Genomic DNA, 20,473 nt, shown 5'->3' with positions numbered 1-20,473 from the left:
AGAGGGCTGGAGGAAGCCCCAGGTACAGTGTTCTCCCAGAATTTTTTTCCAGCCGGGTGGCATGAAAAAGTAGCCAGGTGGCATGAAAAAGTAGCAATATGAGAGAATGCAGAGCTGGTGCTTCTTTGCACAACTCTGCTTATAGCATAGGAGGAGGTGAGCAGATGACAGCCGGGTGCTCACCAAAACTAGCTGGGTGGAGCACCCGGCTAAAAGAGCCTGGGGAGAACACTGCAGGTATGTATATGTTTTTCCTGCCCCATCGCTCCCTCACTGTCCCCGTCTGACTCCTGGTTCTTCTGCAATTGGCCCAGGACAGTCCTCCGGTTTGGGACCAACTGCGAATGTGCGGCCCAGCCGCAGGCATGCTCTACATCCCCAGTAGCGCGACGGGGGAGCGTGCACAGCCAGACTACGCCAGCACAGACTGGAGGATTTTCTGGGGCCAGTTGCGGAAGAACCAGGTGGTGAAGAAGGACAGCGAGGGAGCGATCAGCCTGGGGGGGGGAGGGGGGCTGGAAGAAGCCCCAGGTATGTATATATATATATTTTAATTCCCATCTCAGGTACACTTTTTAAAGAACACTCGAGGTCAAAATGACAGAGTCTGTCTAAATGATGGAGGATGGGAGGGTCGTGAGGTTAAATACCCACCTGTCCTGAAGTCTTCCCTCCAGGCAGATGATCATTCCGAAACCCCCAACATCCCCCCAGAGACAGGCCCTGGTGATGTTTTTTAAATTACTTGCTGAGACTCTGGCAACGCCCACCTGCATGATTGGTGGCTGCTGAGCTGAGGGTGGGCCACAGCTACACAGGCAGAGTTTTCCAAAGAGCTTCGGCAGTGTCCTGTAACATGGCCGCTGCTGCATTGCTGAAGAAGGTAGCGGAGCGTCTCCTGTGCCCCAAAGACGTCAGGATAGGTATGTATTTAACCCCCTAACTCCCACCCCATTCGTCCTCAGAGAAGACAGGGATCCTCAAGTGAAAAGGGTAATGACTGTTTGGTAAAAGAGCAAGAGCATGTGTGCTACTCCGTCTCATGGTAGGAGAGATAGGGTGGCATTGCAGCCCCTTGAAAAGTACTTCAGCAACAAGAGAGCCAACACAACTAAAGTAAAACAAGATTGAGGCTATTTTTTTTTATTCCACAGTATTAGTTTATATTTTAATCTACTTTTATAAGTTTTTACTGTTGTACTGTCTCTGCTCAATGACACATTCATTGAAATATGCCAGAGCAAAAATCTATGGACCATTGACCCGTTTTCACTCTTTCCTGCTCTCAGAACCATTGTCTGCCAGGAAAGTGCTGTAATTCCTTATCAGTGAGAGTTACACTATAGTCTGACCAGGTCCCCCACTGGACAGAGACCATCACTGGCATTCTTGATGTTTAACTCTTTCAGGCAGAGAAAGCAAAAAATGAACACAACAGTTATGTGTGTGCTTGGCACTGTACATACACATGTCTATCTCATCATGTCAACTCTTTATTCATTTAAGTCTTGGTAGGCATACATATAGTACATGTAATTAATATACCTGATCTTGTGTCATATGGTTCCCCCTTAATATTAGATCAGATCTTGGTAGATATTTGATTTATGTAGGGAAAAAGTGGTATGTGCGCTCCTCTTTTCAAGACTCTAGCAGATACAATACAGGGTACATATACTTAAGTGTCAAACACTAATTGCTTCACACTGGCTGAATGGATCGCTGTACAAATGGGTGAGTATTCACACCCTAAAAAGTTGTAGATTATAAGTATAGCGCTCTGTACATCAGCCAGACAGGGTCATAACATAATACAATCCAAAACTCCTAATACATCAATACAGTCCACTATCAAGTCCATCAATAAAGATCTCCATCCCAATAGCGCATATCACGCTCACCAGAAACGTTGGCTGATTGATTATGATCAGCATAAATAGCATGTAGTAGATAGCAGCTGATGATCCTCTCAGTACTTTTCCGTGTATACCTCAGGGAAAAAACGCTGACATAGCGTGATACTGTTTTACATCAGATGGACAGGTATCCCTCCACCAACATTACTGGTCACCAGTGCTAAGTTAACAGACACCACACACCCAGTGTGTACAACTGATAGATTAAAGGCTCACCAGATCTAATGGCTGACCGTATGACAGACCAGCTCACAGCGCTTCTAATACACCTTCCTTGTCCCAGCAGAGTCTTTCTCCTTAAAAACTCAAAGCGGAATCGCAATAGTGTATTACCATTTATTAAAACAACTTAAAAGCAAGTAGTGCACTCACATTTCGCCATAAAAATATGCGCATCAGCCCCTGATGAGTCATATGACGAAACCGGTAGGGCGTGGCCTCGGATTGCTGTGTGGAGACGCGAGCGTGACAATGAGGAGGACGTCCGTATGAGGTTTATGATATGCGCATATTTTTATGGCGAAATGTGAGTGCACTACTTGCTTTTAAAGGGGCACTATGGCTAAATTCTTCTTAAATTATCATTTAATATAAAATATGTGCAATTGTAGCAATGTGTAAGACTTGTATTGTGGCTGAATAAAACTCTGCTTCAATATTGCTTTACCCTAAATCAGTGCTGGAGTCCCGTCGCCAGAGAAAGCTAAGCGACGCTGAACCAGCACATTCCATTCTGCAGGAGGAGGCTGCCTTATCAGTCGTTTCATCTGAAGTTGTAATCTCCCCCTTTGATGTATCGGGAGAGGTTTCACCCAACGTCTAACTGCACATTAGTGCTGTTACAGCTCCTCTGATCTGCCGTAGGTCTCAGGACAATGACTTACGGCTCTGATGAAAAAAATGCTCCCCGCTGAGGCCCCCCTTCAGAGACACAAGCAGGACACTGGCTACACAGCACTTGCGTGTGCTGAATCAAGACGCTGGAATCCTGTGCATAAGAGAAGCTGGTCTCCATGGCAACTGACAACAAGTGGTGACCCTGCCTGTGCCAGCTTCTCTGAAGGGGGGCCTCAGCGGGGAGCATTTTTTTCATCAGAGCCGTAATTCATTGTCCTGAGACGTACGGCAGAACAGAGGAGCTGTAACAGCACTAATGTGCAGTTAGACGTTGGGTGAAACCTCTCCCGATACATCAAAGGGGGAGATTAAAACTTAAGATGAAACGACTGATAAGGCAGCCTCCTCCTGCAGAATGGAATGTGCTGGTTCAGCGTCGCTTAGCTTTCTCTGGCGACGGGACTCCAGCACTGATTTAGGGTAAAGCAATATTGAAGCAGAGTTTTATTCAGCCACAATACAAGTCTTACACATTGCTACAATTGCACATATTTTATATTAAATGAGAATATAAGAAGAATTTAGCCATAGTGCCCCTTTAAGTTGTTTTAATAAATGGTAATACACTATTGCGATTCCGCTTTGAGTTTTTAAGGAGAAAGACTCTGCTGGGACAAGGAAGGTGTATTAGAAGCGCTGTGAGCTGGTCTGTCATACGGTCAGCCATTAGATCTGGTGAGCCTTTAATCTATCAGTTGTACACACTGGGTGTGTGGTGTCTGTTAACTTAGCACTGGTGACCAGTAATGTTGGTGGAGGGATACCTGTCCGTCTGATGTAAAACAGTATCACGCTATGTCAGCGTTTTTTCCCTGAGGTATACACGGAAAAGTACTGAGAGGATCATCAGCTGCTATCTACTACATGCTATTTATGCTGATCATAATCAATCAGCAATTCACAAATCTGATTTCTATAAGATACACATAATTGATCCTTTTTAAGAAGTATATTAAAATATAACTTTTATTGGTTTATATAAAATCACTTATTTTTTATTATTGTTTTTATTTTCCAATTACATCTCCATAACAGAGTAGGGTTAATAGTACCATGCAGAGCATATATGTCCACCGAAGGATTCTATAGTAATGCTCAACCCTGTACTCTGACTAGTTTGCTGTTAACTTACTACATATAACATAAAACCCTCCACCAATCCAACATGTTTCAACCCCCTAATTGGAGTCGTCGTCAGGGAAAAGTGCTTAAGTGTAAAGGTTGCTAGTGCATCAAGTGAAAGTTAAAGCATTATATATACATCTGGTATGAAAAACAATAAATAAGAGCAATGTGCTCTCTTGCTCTGACAGCATTGAACTGAGTGACTATCTGACCTACTTATATACTCTATAGGGGAGGCGGTACTCATCAAGACCTATCCCACCTATTTTTCCGATATCCTCATTGGTCAGGTTCCCTATCAGTCACTATCTATGCATGGCCATTGGCTGGCCTATCACTCTCCATTATATTTCAAAAGTACCTTAAAAGATGCCTATTTCCTCCAAGAAGACAGGAGGGTCATCCTTAATAAGTCCCCTATTCATTCCTCTGGGAAGCGCTCACCCATTTTTAATCTAAATAGATAAACGCCGCTCGTCATACCTTGTCCATAGGAAGTCATTAGAGACTTCTCATTGGTGGATTTCACCCCTTCCGCCCATCCCACATCGCCTTCCTCCAATCGCTGCATGTTATGCAGCGTTGCTATAGATACCCGCTCAGGGCTGATGTATATTCAGTGAACGCCGGCGTAAAGGGGAGTTTACCATTCACTCCTCACCGCCGCGTCATGGTGACACTCGCCGTTCGCCACACATGACTGGACACTCCTCCGCATCAGCCGCGTCACTGGTCTCCTATTCTTTGCGAGATGGGGATTCGATGTTACCGCCCCCAGGAAGTTATTGGAGCCAGCTTGACACGCAAGCTGTCATTACTCTACTTTTATTAACCAGAGTGCCTACAGAATATAAACAATCTTACAAGGCATAGCTTAGGTGGCATTATTCAGTTTATTTCCAGTCACCCCCCCTGTTCTTAAGTAAGTTGCTATTCCTCATATACTAAATCGGTACAAGAGACATTACAAATTGCCTATATACAAAATAGTGCTGGTATTTAGTTATTATTATCAATCATCTTCTAAAAATGCATCTCAATAAAGATAATATCCTCATTTAATACCACATCTTCGGAACTATATATCCCACAAATTATGCGACATATATGCCAGCACCATTGTATAGTAAGAACACAAACCATGTCCACATATTAATTTTTACCATAAATGTATATGCCTATAGCCATAGCAAATATATATGATAGTTATCGTGGTTTGTGACTGTATTTAGGAACATTCTGATGACTGAGCTTGATTTCCCAGAATAAGGAGACATATCAACAAGGGGATTGTTGTTTCCTGTCTAATATTTACTGATGTTCTTAGATGAAGGGGGTATATGTAAATCCCTCATTCAACCCACCTGGGCTCAAAGTGCCCAGACGATAGATCCATTTGGCCTCAAGTTGGCGTAATTTTAGATCCAGGTTTCCTCCTCTAGGTCCCATCTTCCACTGTTGTATTACAAAGTATTTTAAACATGTGGTATCTCCATCATGAAATTCCCTAAAATGTCTTGATACTGGCGTATCTTTTGGATTACGTACATTCCCAATATGCTCGAGAATTCTCTGCTTAACCTGTCGCGTTGTTTCTCCTACATATAGTAGGTGGCATGGACATTCTATTGCATATACGACTCCCTCAGTCTCACAATTAAAGAAATCAAGGATTTCATATGTTTTCCCATTTTTGGGAGCCACAAAGTTTTTACACGTGTTGACATTAGGACAGGCCTTACAACGGCCACATCTAAACATCCCTTTCAGAGGTCTTTCCAGCCAGGTTTTTTTTATTTTCTTTTTTGAAATTGGTAAGAACGAATGTACCAATTCATCACCAATATTTTTTCCTCTGCGATATGTAAAATTCGGTGTCTTAGGGAGTATTTCATTCAACTGTGGGTCTAGTTTGAGAATAGGCCAATGTCGCTCGACAATTCTCTTGATCTCTTCTGATTGTAATGAAAAGGTACTCACAATTCGCATTGTGTTCTCAATAGAGCTCCCCTCAGTCTTTTGCTTTGGAATCAGCAGCGTCTCTCTGTCTGTTTCCTGTGCTTTTCTCCGTGCCTCATCAATCACATAATTTGGGTAGTCTCTACTTCTGAAACGTTTCTCCAGATTTCTGCACTCCTCATCAAATGCCTGATCATTGGAGCAATTCCTCCGCGCTCTAAAAAACTGCCCCTTTGGAATTCCTTTTTTCAAAGGTATAGGGTGGTGACTGTTCCAAGACAAAAGGGAGTTTGTGGAGGTTTGTTTTCGGAATATTTTGGTTTCCAGCTTACCCTGATCTGTTCTCATAATCTGTACATCCAAGAAACTCAGAGAATGCCTATCGATTTCGTACGTGAAATACATACCAATCTGGTTCTGATTCAACAGGTGCACAAAATCAACAAAGATATCCCTGGGGCCGTTCCACAGAATGAACACGTCATCTATGAAACGGCCCCAGAAAAGAACATGTGATGTATAAAACGCCAGGTCCTCCGAAAACACAACTGTATCCTCCCACCATCCAAGGAAAAGATTTGCGTACGATGGGGCACACGATGTCCCCATCGCACATCCCCTCCTCTGAATATAAAAACGATTTTGAAACAGAAAATAGTTGTGAGTCAAAACAAATTTTAGCAGGTCCATGACCAAAAGGGAGTGTTCTCTCAAATGAATGCTTCTTGTCTTAAGAAAGTAGTCTACAGCTTCCATGCCTAATTCATGCTTGATGTTATTGTATAATGACTCGACGTCTAGGCTAGCCAGCCACACGTCGTCATTTATCGATATTCCTTGAATCCTATTAAGTAGATCCATCGTATCGCGAATATATGAGGGGAGGCTCATTACAAACGGTCTAAGGAATTGGTCTACATATTGACTGATCTTCTCTGTCAGGCAGCCATTGCCAGAAATTATTGGTCGTCCTGGCGGTTTTTCCAACTTTTTGTGTATCTTAGGGAGTGAGTAGAAGGTGGATATGGTAGGATATTTTACTAGCATACACGTCAGGTCTTGTTTACTCAGAACATTTTTTTCAACAGCTATATTGAGGAGGGTCTCAAGTTCTTTATAAAAGATTGGAGTTGGATTATTTTCCAATCTTCCATAATTCTCTTTATTATCTAGAATTTCCATACACATATCAATGTATTGTTCTTTTTTCATCAATACGATATTCCCTCCTTTATATGATTTCTTAAGGATCAAATCCTCATTACTCCTTAGGCCTGCTAAAGCATTCTGTTCGTCCTCACTTAGATTATGTCTTTTGTCAGACCTCTTAGTTCTACTTAAATACTCCAGATCTTTTTCCACTGTTTCTAAGAAAATTTTAATTGGAGGATATGAGCCTATTGCTGGACAAAACCTACTTTTTGCTGCCAAACCACTCTCAGGTACCCCTACATTAATTTCTCCCGTTTCATTCTCATTTAAGAGATCATTTAGAATTTCCAAATTCCGTATTTCCTGTGCCATTTCCATTTTCGATTTCATAACCTCTGAATTCATATATTTATATACTGCCAGCTTCCGTCCGAACAAATTAACATCCTTTATTGTCTCAAAGAGGTCAAAGTTCGCCGTTGGTACAAAAGTAAGGCCTTTTGATAATACTGAGACCTCAGCCTCACTCAAGGCATAATCTGTCAGATTTACAATTCTCATAGCATCATCCATTCTCTCATTATCTACCACTCCTCCTCCCTGTTTCTGCGGTATGTGGGCTTGTAGGCCCATTTCTCCCGGTTCCGAAGGTTCCTTGGAGTTGTCTGACCCCCTGATCTGGGTTTCTTTCCCTTTCCTAAAAAATCACTCTGCTTTTGTCCTGCACCTTTGTTTGGGGTTTCTCCTTCTGACTCAGATTCACTTCCTGTCACTGATGTAGGGGTATTTGGTATACTGGGAGTCGGTTTGGGACTTGTTTTTTTCCAACTATACACTTTTCCACTTTTGAAGTCTTTCCAATCTCGATTGTATTTTTTATGTTTTTTAGCCTTAATAGCTTCTTTATGGCTCTGAACCTTTACCTGCAGTTTTTCTTCCAATTGCTTAAATTCAGGGTGATCTTTATATTTAATCACTTCTTTGTGGGCTTCCTCTAGCTTCTTATTTGTATTTTCAAGTGTTTTTATTTCAAAATCTCGTAGGCATGTCATTAATTCTAATGTTTGTTTCGTTTTTAATTCATTCCAGATTTTCATGAACTCCTGTGGCGAACGGCGAGTGTCACCATGACGCGGCGGTGAGGAGTGAATGGTAAACTCCCCTTTACGCCGGCGTCCACTGAATATACATCAGCCCTGAGCGGGTATCTATAGCAACGCTGCATAACATGCAGCGATTGGAGGAAGGCGATGTGGGATGGGCGGAAGGGGTGAAATCCACCAATGAGAAGTCTCTAATGACTTCCTATGGACAAGGTATGACGAGCGGCGTTTATCTATTTAGATTAAAAATGGGTGAGCGCTTCCCAGAGGAATGAATAGGGGACTTATTAAGGATGACCCTCCTGTCTTCTTGGAGGAAATAGGCATCTTTTAAGGTACTTTTGAAATATAATGGAGAGTGATAGGCCAGCCAATGGCCATGCATAGATAGTGACTGATAGGGAACCTGACCAATGAGGATATCGGAAAAATAGGTGGGATAGGTCTTGATGAGTACCGCCTCCCCTATAGAGTATATAAGTAGGTCAGAGAGTCACTCAGTTCAATGCTGTCAGAGCAAGAGAGCACATTGCTCTCATTTATTGTTTTTCATACCAGATGTATATATAATGCTTTAACTTTCACTTGATGCACTAGCAACCTTTACACTTAAGCACTTTTCCCTGACGACGACTCCAATTAGGGGGTTGAAACATGTTGGATTGGTGGAGGGTTTTATGTTATATGTAGTAAGTTAACAGCAAACTAGTCAGAGTACAGGGTTGAGCATTACTATAGAATCCTTCGGTGGACATATATGCTCTGCATGGTACTATTAACCCTACTCTGTTATGGAGATGTAATTGGAAAATAAAAACAATAATAAAAAATAAGTGATTTTATATAAACCAATAAAAGTTATATTTTAATATACTTCTTAAAAAGGATCAATTATGTGTATCTCATAATCAATCAGCCAACGTTTCTGGTGAGCGTGATATGTACTATTGGGATGGAGATCTTTATTGATGGACTTGATAGTGGACTGTATTGATGTATTAGGAGTTTTGGATTGTATTAGGTTATGACCCTGTCTGGCTGATGTACAGAGCGCTATACTTATAATCTACAGATATTTGATTTACTCTAACTCTCCCCATGGCAGCCATAGTAAGAACTTTGTGCCGATTGATGCAATTCAAAGCTAATGCAGGTATGTTATACTGCAACAAGAAATAATTGCTGTGTAATAAATAGCAACGTGCTAAAAAAGATGCCTGCGAAACAGTCGCAGTCCCGCTTGAGGAAAGAAGAGTGCATCAACCAGTCTATGACCTAAGTTCTGGAAATGGATCAGTAACTAAGGGTGGGTGGTAAAGGGAATGTTTTATGCAAGTGTCTCCACTAGCATCTTGGTAATTAAAGGACCACTATCGCGAAAAAAGTAGGCAGTTAAAATGTGACAGATGACAGGTTTTGGGCCAGTCCATATTTTTAAGGGGGATAAAGGGAGGGGGGACACCAAGAGCCCAATAGTGTGATATTGTATAGATGATAATTAATAATGAGTAATATAACAATTTAATACTCACAAACCAGGGTTACCATTAGGCAACCAGTGTGAAGGCAGGTGGGGAGATTAACCTGACCCCACTCAGGATTAAAAGTCGCTCTCTGTAGATGGGAAGAAGATGGGTACAACTCTCCACCAAGGGTGGACTTAGCAATATGTAGAAGCTTTCCAGAGGCGCCAATAGAATAAAAGTCACTTAAACGAGCTTAAAACCGATGGGGCAGTGGTGGGCCTATCCCATCCATGCAGACAAAGCAAACAAAGGAAGGACTGTGGCATCAACAGTCAAACAACAATTTATTTATACTCCACAGTAAAAATAGGCAACGCGTTTCACGGGCGCAATCCCGCTTCATCAGGCCAATCAAAAAGGAGCATACAGCTTATCAGCATCAAAACCACACTGAGCGCCTCTGTGTGGTTTTGATGCTGATAAGCTGTATGCTCCTTTTTGATTGGCCTGATGAAGCGGGATTGCGCCCGTGAAACGCGTTGCCTATTTTTACTGTGGAGTATAAATAAATTGTTGTTTGACTGTTGATGCCACAGTCCTTCCTTTGTTTGCTTTGTCTGCATGGATGGGATAGGCCCACCACTGCCCCATCGGTTTTAAAGAGGAACTCCAGTGAAAATAATGTAATAAAAAAAGTGCTTCATTTTTACAATAATTATGTATAAATGATTTAGTCAGTGTTTGCCCATTGTAAAATCTTTCCTCTCCCAGATTCACATTCTGACATTTATTACATGGTGACATTGTTACTGTGGGCAGGTTATTTAGCTGTTTCTAGCTGTTAGACAGCTGTAAACAGCCATTTCCTATTCATGAACATTGTTACATTGTGGCAGTTTGCCAGGAGTACCGCGGTATTCAGAGCCTCTTGTAGGAGGGGTTTCAGCACAAAATTAGTCACACAGCGCCCCCTGATGGTCTGTTTGTGAAAATCATTCTATTTCTCATGTAAAAGGGGGTATCAGCTACTGATTGGGATAAAGTTCAATTCTTGGTTGGAGTTTCTCTTTAAGCTCGTTTAAGTGACTTTTATTCTATTGGCGCCTCTGGAAAGCTTCTACATATTTTTAAGGGGGATACTCAGGGTTTCTTTGTTTTCAACAGCATTTCCTGAACAACAGTTGCAAAATTTAACTGACATAATAGTGTGCAAGTGATTAGGGAGGCCGGCTGGTATCTTGCTATTTTGGCAGTTAAACTGCTGTTCAGGAAATGCTGTTGAAAACAAAGCAAACCCTTGAAATAGCCTATGAGGAGATGGATTGTCCCAAAACCTGTCGGTTCTGTCAAATTTTAAATGCCTACTTTTTTTTCGCGATAGTGGTCCTTTAAGTCTCATTTATCATCCAATGCCCTCAGTTTATTAAAATGATGAACAAATGGGCCCAACTGGTCCCCTAATGCTGCGTACACACTGGCGACTATGGTCGTTTGAAACAGCTAATTAACGATCGTTCCGCCGACAATCGGGGAAAAAAACTTTACCCAACGATCATTAACACGAACGACAAAAGAACGACATCGGGAAGATGGAAATATCCAACCTGAAGGATCGTATCTACCGACAATCGTTACAAAACTATAGTGTGTACAGACATTGGCCGAGAACGATCGTTACAATGGGGCCAATGCGCCTGCGTTGAATTCTGCCCAGCTTCCGCACTTCCTTTGTAGCGCGGCCGTAAAGATTGTTACATTGCTTATTTCAATTAAACTTTGTTTTCAAGTTAACAATCATATATTTGTATCTATTGTAACTCCATGTTGGTGGTTTTTTTTTTATTTTATATAAATATGTACGCAACATTTCCTTCTGATCGTTCTTTTCTGCGAGAACGATCGTTAAAATGTGTATGATGATCGTTGCATCCTATCATTGCATTCCTATCGTTGCCGTATCGTTCGTCTTTCAATTATCGTTCCTAGCGAACGATCGTTATCGCAAGTGTGTACGTAGCATTAGAAACAATCAAGTCTGGGAGATTTGGTGACACTGGCCCTTCCCTTTGTCCCATGTGACTACACTGGGACAGAGTGCTGGCATGTGATATCATTGGGACAATGACTGTACTTTCATTACCCAGAAATGCAGGAATTAATGGGACCACTGGGCTCACCTTTATATAGTATCATCTCGTTAAAGTAAACTCCAAGGGACCAGGGAAACTAGTTTACTATATCAGAAGTTTACTATATGAGTAATTGTCCTAGAAATAGCCCAGCATACCCCGGTACATTCTCTGTGGCAAAGAACAAACTTTGTCCTCCCATTGGAAGTACAGTACAAGCACTTGATCATTTGGTAGACCACAAGGTTAAGTATACCTTAGGGTTGCATAGCCAGGCTGTACAGTATCCAGGCCTCCTTAAAAATTGCAGCCATCACTGAATAGAGGCAACCACTCGCTTCCCTGTGAGTGACTCCGATTCCTCCATGGGTGGGACTTGCAGGCTTCTGCTCACAATTGAGCCAATCATGAAGTCTATCTTTGGAATGTTGTCAATCATGATAAGCATCTGTATTGTGAGTGGCTCCAATACCTCCGCTGGGAGGACTCTCGTCTCCACTCTCACTCATTTCTGCAATGAGTATGCCCACTCTGATCTGCACTACAAGTGAAAGTAGCCTGTACTGTGCTCCACACGCTACCAGGAGCGTCATAGCTAACAAGGGAAGAGATACCTGGGAGTGCATACAATCCCGTGGGAGGACCATAGGTGCCCATACACTTACACGATTTCCTGCCAATAGACAGCAGATTTGAACACTGTGATTGAATCTGCTGTGAAATCTATACGCAGATGCTGACCGATCGTCGCCCGAAATCAATCGATCCCGTCGATCTGTCCGCGTGGAAAATTATGCTCGATCGCCAGCGGGTCAAGAGTGCGCCGATAGCGGCATTCGATTGTCTGTCGACCGACACCAGTGGCGATACATTACCTGTTCCGCCGGCACGTGTCCCCGCGGTCCCTTCTCCGCGCTGGGCTCTGGCTGGCCTCTACTGTTTAAAAGGAATGTCCAAGCAAAATTAAAAAATGAGTTTCACTTACCTGGGGTTTCTACCAGCCCCATGCAGCCATCCTGTTCCCTCGTAGTCACTCACTGCTGCTCCAGTCCCCCGCTGGCAGCTTGCCGACCTCGGAGGTCGGCGGGATGCATTGCGTACATTTTTACGCATTCCCGCTAGTGCAGGAACATTAACACATACATTTTTACGCGTTACTGGTTCAATGCGTAAATTTTTACGCATTAAACCAGTAATGCGTAAAAATGTATGTGTTAATGTTCCTGCACTAGCGGGAATGCGTAAAAATGTATGCAATGCGCCCCACCGACCTCCGAGGTCGGCAAGCTGCCAGCGGGGGACTGGAGCAGCAGTGAGTGACTACGAGGGCACAGGATGGCTGCATGGGGCTGGTAGAAGCCCCAGGTAAGTGATACTAATTTTTTTATTTTGCTTGAACCTTCCCTTTAACTCCTTGTCTCCCATGCAGGCTGGGATAGCCAGAATTCGGAGTCCCGGCCACGTGGGGCTTCGCACCCTGAGCTATACCAGCCCGCATGGTCCATGGTATGGGGGGGGGGGGCTCTGGAGGAGAGGGGCGGTCAACCTCCCCCTCTCCCCCAGAGCCCTTCTCCAATCCATGGACAAGGGGCTCTTCCCCACCTCCGGTGCCCCCGCCGACGTCCTGGGGGGTTCATGGTGCTATCCGGGTTCCCCTTTAACAAGCGGACCCCGGAAGCCGCCCCCACCCCAAGGAGAAATGAGTATAGGGGTACACGGTACCCCTTACCCATTTCAGCAGAGTTAAAAAAAGAAATAAAAACACAACGAAAAAAGTCATTTATTGTTCTAAATTAACCAGGGATACTTACCTTGCGAAAATCCCACGCCAGTATCCTCTTAGGACATCTCACCACCCTCCCACACCGACGAACTCCCGCCACTGAATGGTCACAGTCAGCCTCTGCATCTGTATAGCAGAGGCTATGAACACGAAAATGTTGCCTTTGAAACAAGAAATTTCGGCAAACAGTGATGCAATCAAAATGGCCACTGGGAAATCCCAGAACGCTGGAGGCCACACTAGAGTGGCTAAACCAGCAATTTTTCACATAGATGGTGGGTCCAGGTGACCAGAGCAGGAGGTGCCTTGGTCCCCTGGACCCACCTATTTATGTGAAATAACGGTCAGGGGAGGTGGCTTCCGGGGAACGGGAATTCCCCAGCAGCCATTTTGTTTATGACACTGTTTGCCGAAAATTCTTGTTTTAGCAAACAATTTTCGTGTTTCTAGCTTATGCAATACAGATTGCAGAGGCTGTCTATAGCCATTCAGCCCCGGGAGTTGGGCGGGTGCGTGGGACCACTCCTGAGGATACTGGCGTGGGACCACTCCTGAGGATACTGGCGTGGGATTATTCCAAGGTAAGTATCCCTGGTTAATCTAGAGCAATAAAGGACTTTTTTTTGTTATCGTGTTTTTCTTTCTTTCTTTAACTCTCTGCTGAAATGGGTAAGGGGTACCGTGTACCCCTATACTTATTTCTCCTGGGGAGGGGGCGGCTTCCGGAGTCTGCTTGTTAAAGGGGACCCCCGGATGGCACCATGAACCCCCCAGGACGTCGACGGCCCCCACCTCCTCCTGGGGCACCGGAGGTGGGGAAGAGCCCCTTATCCATGGATTGGACAAGGGCTCTGGGGGAGAGGGGGAGGTTGGCCGCCCCTCTCCTCCAGAGCCCCCCCATACCATGGACCATGCGGGCTGGTATAGCTCAGGGTGCGAAGCCCCACGTGGCCGGGACTCTGCATTCTGGCTATCCCAGCCTGCATGGGGGACAAGGGGTTAGGGAGGCTTGGGAGGGGGGACCCCACGCTGTCTGTTTTCATGAAATGTATACAATATGTATACAGAACTCGGAATGCAGTAACCTGTACTGCAGCAGTGTCATTTTACACAGTTTAAAAACCATTTTTCCTATAAAACTTTAAAACCGTTTAATCCAAAAACTATAAGGTCTTTTCACAATTTTTTTTTTTTACCATGTTCCTACTCATCTGCTAAATATACATGCCAAATTTGGTGATGATAGCATGTAAGGGGGCTTCACAATTAACCACGGAATTTAGCACTATTGACTTTAATGTAAACACGAATTCGGTACTCGGAATTGCCGAATTTTCGAGTGCTTACTCGGAACTGCCAAATTCCGATGGCAAACTCGAAATTCGGAATCTGAGAGCTCAACCCTTCGGCCATAGGAAGTGAGTGTCATTTCCTGCTTTGCCGGCTGCCAGATAGGAGTTACCGCGTACTAACGCGGTAATCCCTGAAGAATGCCGACGGCAGTGCGGCTGCCAGGCTTACGCCAACATTCAGAGTGAAACCGGCCTGAATTTGCCAGAGACTAATACTGCACATTGGAAGCCCGATCGATTTACATTCAGACTGGCATCAATCTGGCGTGCTCGAAAAGGCTCGGTTAGATGTGTGGCAGTAGCGGCTTCTTGACTCCCTGTGTGTAATGCGTATCCACAAAACACACAAATTGAAAGTCAATGGGAACGCAATGGTATGCGTTTTACATGCGTTTTTTCCCCAAAATATTTTTTTTTGCTGTATTTTGGTTTCCTGCTGTCTTCCAAGTGATTTGCATGAATGGAAATCTAAAAATGCATGGAAAACGCATACAAAACGCATATGCGTTTTGTATATTCAAACGCATTAAAACACATGGAAAACGCATTGCAAACGCACCACAAACGCACAAATACCGCACACAACATTAACTTACAACATGACATAAAAAGCAGCGTTTCACGCAATGTCCTATGTGAACCCAGCCTTACATGTGCTGTCAGTGCAGATTAAGGATTAGTGCATTTGGGCCTGTACAGACAGACTGCGTTGCGCTGTGTTCTTATAACATCATGCATTTTTTTTCAATTGCAAAGCCTTTTTAAAAGTAATGAAAATTGTGATGAATTGTACACAGTAGTATGATGCGATTTTAGAAACTTGCAATCGCAGTGACTGCATTAGAAAATCGCATACAAAAAAGGCAAGGAGATTGCATTTTTTCGAGGTCAAATCCCAGGAGACCTTGCAACTTCCTGTCGAAGGACTTTAAAGAGACTCAGAGACGAACAATACTAAAACTGATATTTACCCGGGGCTTTCTGCCGCCCCATAAACATGTCTAAGTTCCACGCCGTCCTTCCGCAGTCTGCCATTCAGCTGCGGTGAGCCCCGGTAACAGGCTCGGTTACATCAGCCGCTCTGCTGAACGCGTAATACAAAAGTACCTTCTCCATCATTATTTCATTCATATATAGATTATATACACCATGGGCTTGATTCAAAAAAGAGTGCTAACTGTTAGCATGGCCGTTTTCATGCGAATTTTCGCGCTTGCGTGCGATCGTGAATTTTCACGCGCAATTAAACGGTTTTACGCGCAAACGCGTCTTTTTTGCGTGAAATCGATATTGTTTTTGCGCGCAAACTCGAATTTGCGTGCGAAAACAATAGCGATTTCACGCAAAAAATTTCGCGGTTGTGCGCTATCGCGCATTTTCGCGCGCAATGAAACGCTTCATGTGTAAACGCAAATTTTCGTGTGAAATTGCTATTGTTTTTGCGCACAAATTCAACTTTGCGTTTAATTGCGCGTGAAAATTCGCGATCGCGCGCACACGTGAAAATTCACGCGAAAGCGACCGTGCTAACAGTTAGCACTCTTTTGTGAATCAAGCCCCCGGTTTTTGTCCAGATCCTGACAAGCAACGCAACATGTGAAAACAAACATGATGTATTGATATAGATCCACAGAAGGGTAGCATCAGGAGGAGGCGGGGTTATGCAAATTAGTCACAGGTGCATTACTCTGGCCAGTTTTGCCTGTTAAGGGCCATCATTTCTAATTTTCATTAGATTTAGGCTACATATTCAGGATCAAGACTTCTTTAATGAGTCTGTGTAGCCTGGGGGTTGTAAAACTACGTGTGGGTTGTAAAACTAAATATCTCGCCATAAGGTGAAAACTGCAGAAATATGGGGGTATAAATAAGGGATTTCTCCCCATCCAATGGGTCCCATAAAAAAAAAAAAAAAACGGGACTACATCTGCATAGTATTTTTTTTATACTGACGCAGTGCGGCTTTATGTGACGGAAGTGACGTTTTTGCTGCATCCCTCACACGACTGCATACGTTTGTCACCACGCGGTTCCTACGGAGGACCGGAAGCCACGTAAGTCACATTAGTCACGCAAGTATTTTTGGAATACGCTTCTGCGCAGGTGATCGCTTCTAGAGCTGATTGGAACAGCTGAATTCCGATTTCGTCGAAATTTCGTGTACCGCATGCGAAAACCGAATTTTGTGTTCCGAATTTTCGTGTTCCGAGTGCATTTCTATTGAAGTCAATAGTGCCAACTTCTGCGGTTAATTGTAAAGTCCCTGTACATGCTATCATCACCAAATTTGGCATGTATAATAAGCAGATGAGTAGGAACATGGTAAAAACATTTTTTTGCTAAAAGACCTTATAGTTTTTGAGCAAATAGATTTCAAAGTTTCATAGGAAAAATAGTTTTTAAACTGTGTAAAATGACACTGCTGCAGACAGTACAGGTTACTGCATTCCGAGTTCTGTATACATATTGTATACATTTCATGAAAACAGACGGCGTGGGGTCCCCCCTTCCAAGCCTCCCTAAAGGAAATGTCCAAGCAAAATTAAAAAATGAGTTTCACTTACCTGGGGCTTCTACCAGCCCCATGCAGCCATCCTGTGCCCTCGTAGTCACTCACTGCTGCTCCAGTCCCCCGCTGGCAGATTGCCGACCTCGGAGGTCGGCGGGACGCATTGCGTACATTTTTACGCATTCACGCTAGTGCAGGAACATTAACACATACAATTTTACGCATTACTGGTTCAATGCGTAAATTTTTACGCATTAAACCAGTAATGCGTAAAATGTATGTGTTAATGTTCCTGCACTGGCGGGAATGCGTAAAAATGTACGCAATGCGTCCCGCCGACCTCCGAGGTCGGCAAGCTGCCAGCGGGGGACTGGGTACAGGCAAAAAAAAAAAAGCTGTGACCTTAGGTCAGCTTGCACAAATAAAGCTCTGTCCTGACGTTTATTCCCACCCCCTCTTTTTTTTAACCCTTAGGATACACTAATAAACCTCTGGAATCTCAAGGGGCCAGCATGTCCTTTCAGACCATGCTGAGCTTTGCATTTTCTCAAAAAAAAAAAAAGTTTATATCTAGTGAGTTTGCAGCTTGTCGGTTTAATCTGTAGGACATGCTGAGCCTTGTGGTTCCACAACGATGGGGTCCACAAATAATGAAAACCTTACCAATCAGATGATTGGTAGAGGAACCAACCCCAAAAACATTGACGGAACAATAGTGGTTGATCGGAACCATTAATAATGCCCAATACGTATACGGTAACTGTCTAGCTCTGGACATATGTGAAAAATATGATGTCTGTTTCACCTGCACTGTGAACCGGATTTGTGCACTGCAAATCAAGCCTATTTTTGTTTTGTTTTTTTCAAAAGCAAACAAACAGCACTGTAATAGCACATTAAAAACAACCAAAAAACAGTTTTTCCTGGTTTTGACTTGGCAGGTTCACTTTAAGACAGATGGTGCATATCTAATACTGGGTACACACTATGAGATTTTCTGGCTGATTTACTGTCAGATCCATTATTTCTAACATGACCGATCTGCTTTCTGATCGATTTCTGAGCATTTTCCGATCAATTTCCTATTGAAGTGATTGGAAAATGCTTTGAAATCGATCAGAAAGCAGATCAGACATGTTGGAAATAATCGATCTGACAGTAAATCGGGCAGAAAATCTCACCTAGCATCTCTGTACCTAGCATTAAAGCAAGAGTCATGTGGAGGCTCAGTGTTTTCACCAGGCCTCCATCCGGCTAATTTTGGTAAGCACCCGTCTAATATCGGCTCGTTTCCTCCTCCTATGCTTTAAGCAGAGCTTACACTGCCCTGCATTCCCCCTGTTGCACCCCACCCGGCTACTTTTTCATGCCACCCGGCTGGAGAAAATTTCTGGGGAGAACACTGCACTGACATATGATGCATGCACCGCCCACTGTTTACTATATCCAGAGTCAGCAGCATGTAGGGGCCAAAAACCATATTTACTATAACAGACGTTTTATTATATTAAGGTTTACTAAACCAGGCATTGCTACCATAGGCATATAATGGAGATTGGCCGGGACCTGGAGAGGTAGTTTACTATACCCGAATGTTTACTATACCAGATATTATTATAATGAAATTATACTGTACCACAATAACAGACACTTAGTAGCTAAATAGAACAAGCCGTACATGATACCATCTGATCATTCAATAATATGTTTTTGTTTGAATCCATCAAAAAACTGAATGCAAATTTCCTCTTCGCTGACATTGAACAATCTTTTGATCAGCTGTACCCTCAGAAAATTAAATTAATCAGAACAATTGGATAATTACAAAGTCATTTGATAAAAGTCACTTAAAGGAATAGATCACATTAACGTTGAAAAATTATATGATGTATGACCCCTTTTAGTTATTCTAAGTTCAGGTCCATGTTAATTTCAGTCTGAACTTTCACTTGAAAGGTAAAGCAAACAAAAAGGCTGTTATTGATGGAGGCTTACTACCACTCCCTGGCGTCTGTTTTGTAAACTGATGCCATGCGGAGCCCCCGCGGGTCTCGTTATCTTCTACACTTCCATATAGAGGAAGTACAGGCACACCCCATCTAGTGCCATCTGCCAACCTCTGCACCTGCTTCTAGCAAGAAAATAGGCTACTGGATTTCAGATACCGTAGGTGAAAGTACTACTGTCCATTGTGTGTGATTAGAGCAATAAAGGAGGAAATCGCCTATACAGTATTTTAAACAGATTTGACATTAAAATCAATAAGAGCATCAAATTTAACATCTATTTTGTTCTTGCCCATATACTACTGAATGTTTTTAATAAGGTATTCAATCCGATAGAAACATCAACTCAAATAAAGCTCTATTAAAAACGATGTCCCTTCCAGACTGATTTTTTGAGGGTAGGAACACACTAGGCAGTGCGTGAAAGTTAGCGTTTTGCTGCATATGCGTTTGTGCGTTTTCATTGTGTTCCGCACATGTTTTTTTCTTGCGTTTTGCGTGCGTTTGCACTTCTAAACCCCATATGCGTTTGTGCGTTTTCATTGTGTTCGCGATTGTGTTCCGCACATGCTTTTTTCTTGCGTTTGCACATATAAATTACTTATGCGTTTTGTAAGCGTTTTTGATACGCATTTTATGCTAATCACTAGGAAGTCAACAGGTGACTACCTTTACTACAATTCCTCCAAACTGACAGGAGATTAGATTTGGATAAATCAATGATGTGGTCTCCAGTAGGGAACTAAAAGGTAAAACCAAACTATCTACCTCATTCATGACTTAAAGAGGACCTGAACTCTTACACAGGACAGAATGAAAGCATAGAGAAATGCACCCTGTATGTATTTAGAGTTTAGCCTAATTCACCCTAATCTGTGACTAAGCACAAGTTGTAATTTGATCCCACAGCTGTGTCAGCTGACTGCCATGGCAGAATGCTAATAGGTAAACACAGGATGTTAACAATATGTCTGCTCCGATGAAAGCAGGAAGTAGACAAAATTCAGATTTATTGCAGGATTTGTATCAGCTGTAACAAAAAAAAATGCTTTTCTTTAGAGGTTATTATGCTGTTG

The 20,473-nt window shown here is 43.0% G+C and overlaps 1 protein-coding gene across 1 annotated transcript in view; it reads right to left on the bottom strand.

Moving 5' to 3' along the window:
* The window catches only part of EAF1 (ELL associated factor 1), a 52,007-nt gene that overhangs the window by 30,846 nt on the left and 688 nt on the right, over window positions 1–20,473 (bottom strand). The window lies entirely within an intron of this gene.

The sequence above is a fragment of the Hyperolius riggenbachi genome, chromosome 5 (assembly GCF_040937935.1).
Source record: "Hyperolius riggenbachi isolate aHypRig1 chromosome 5, aHypRig1.pri, whole genome shotgun sequence".
Taxonomy (NCBI): Eukaryota; Metazoa; Chordata; class Amphibia; order Anura; family Hyperoliidae; genus Hyperolius; species Hyperolius riggenbachi.
This window is presented reverse-complemented; position numbering and strand designations above follow the sequence as displayed.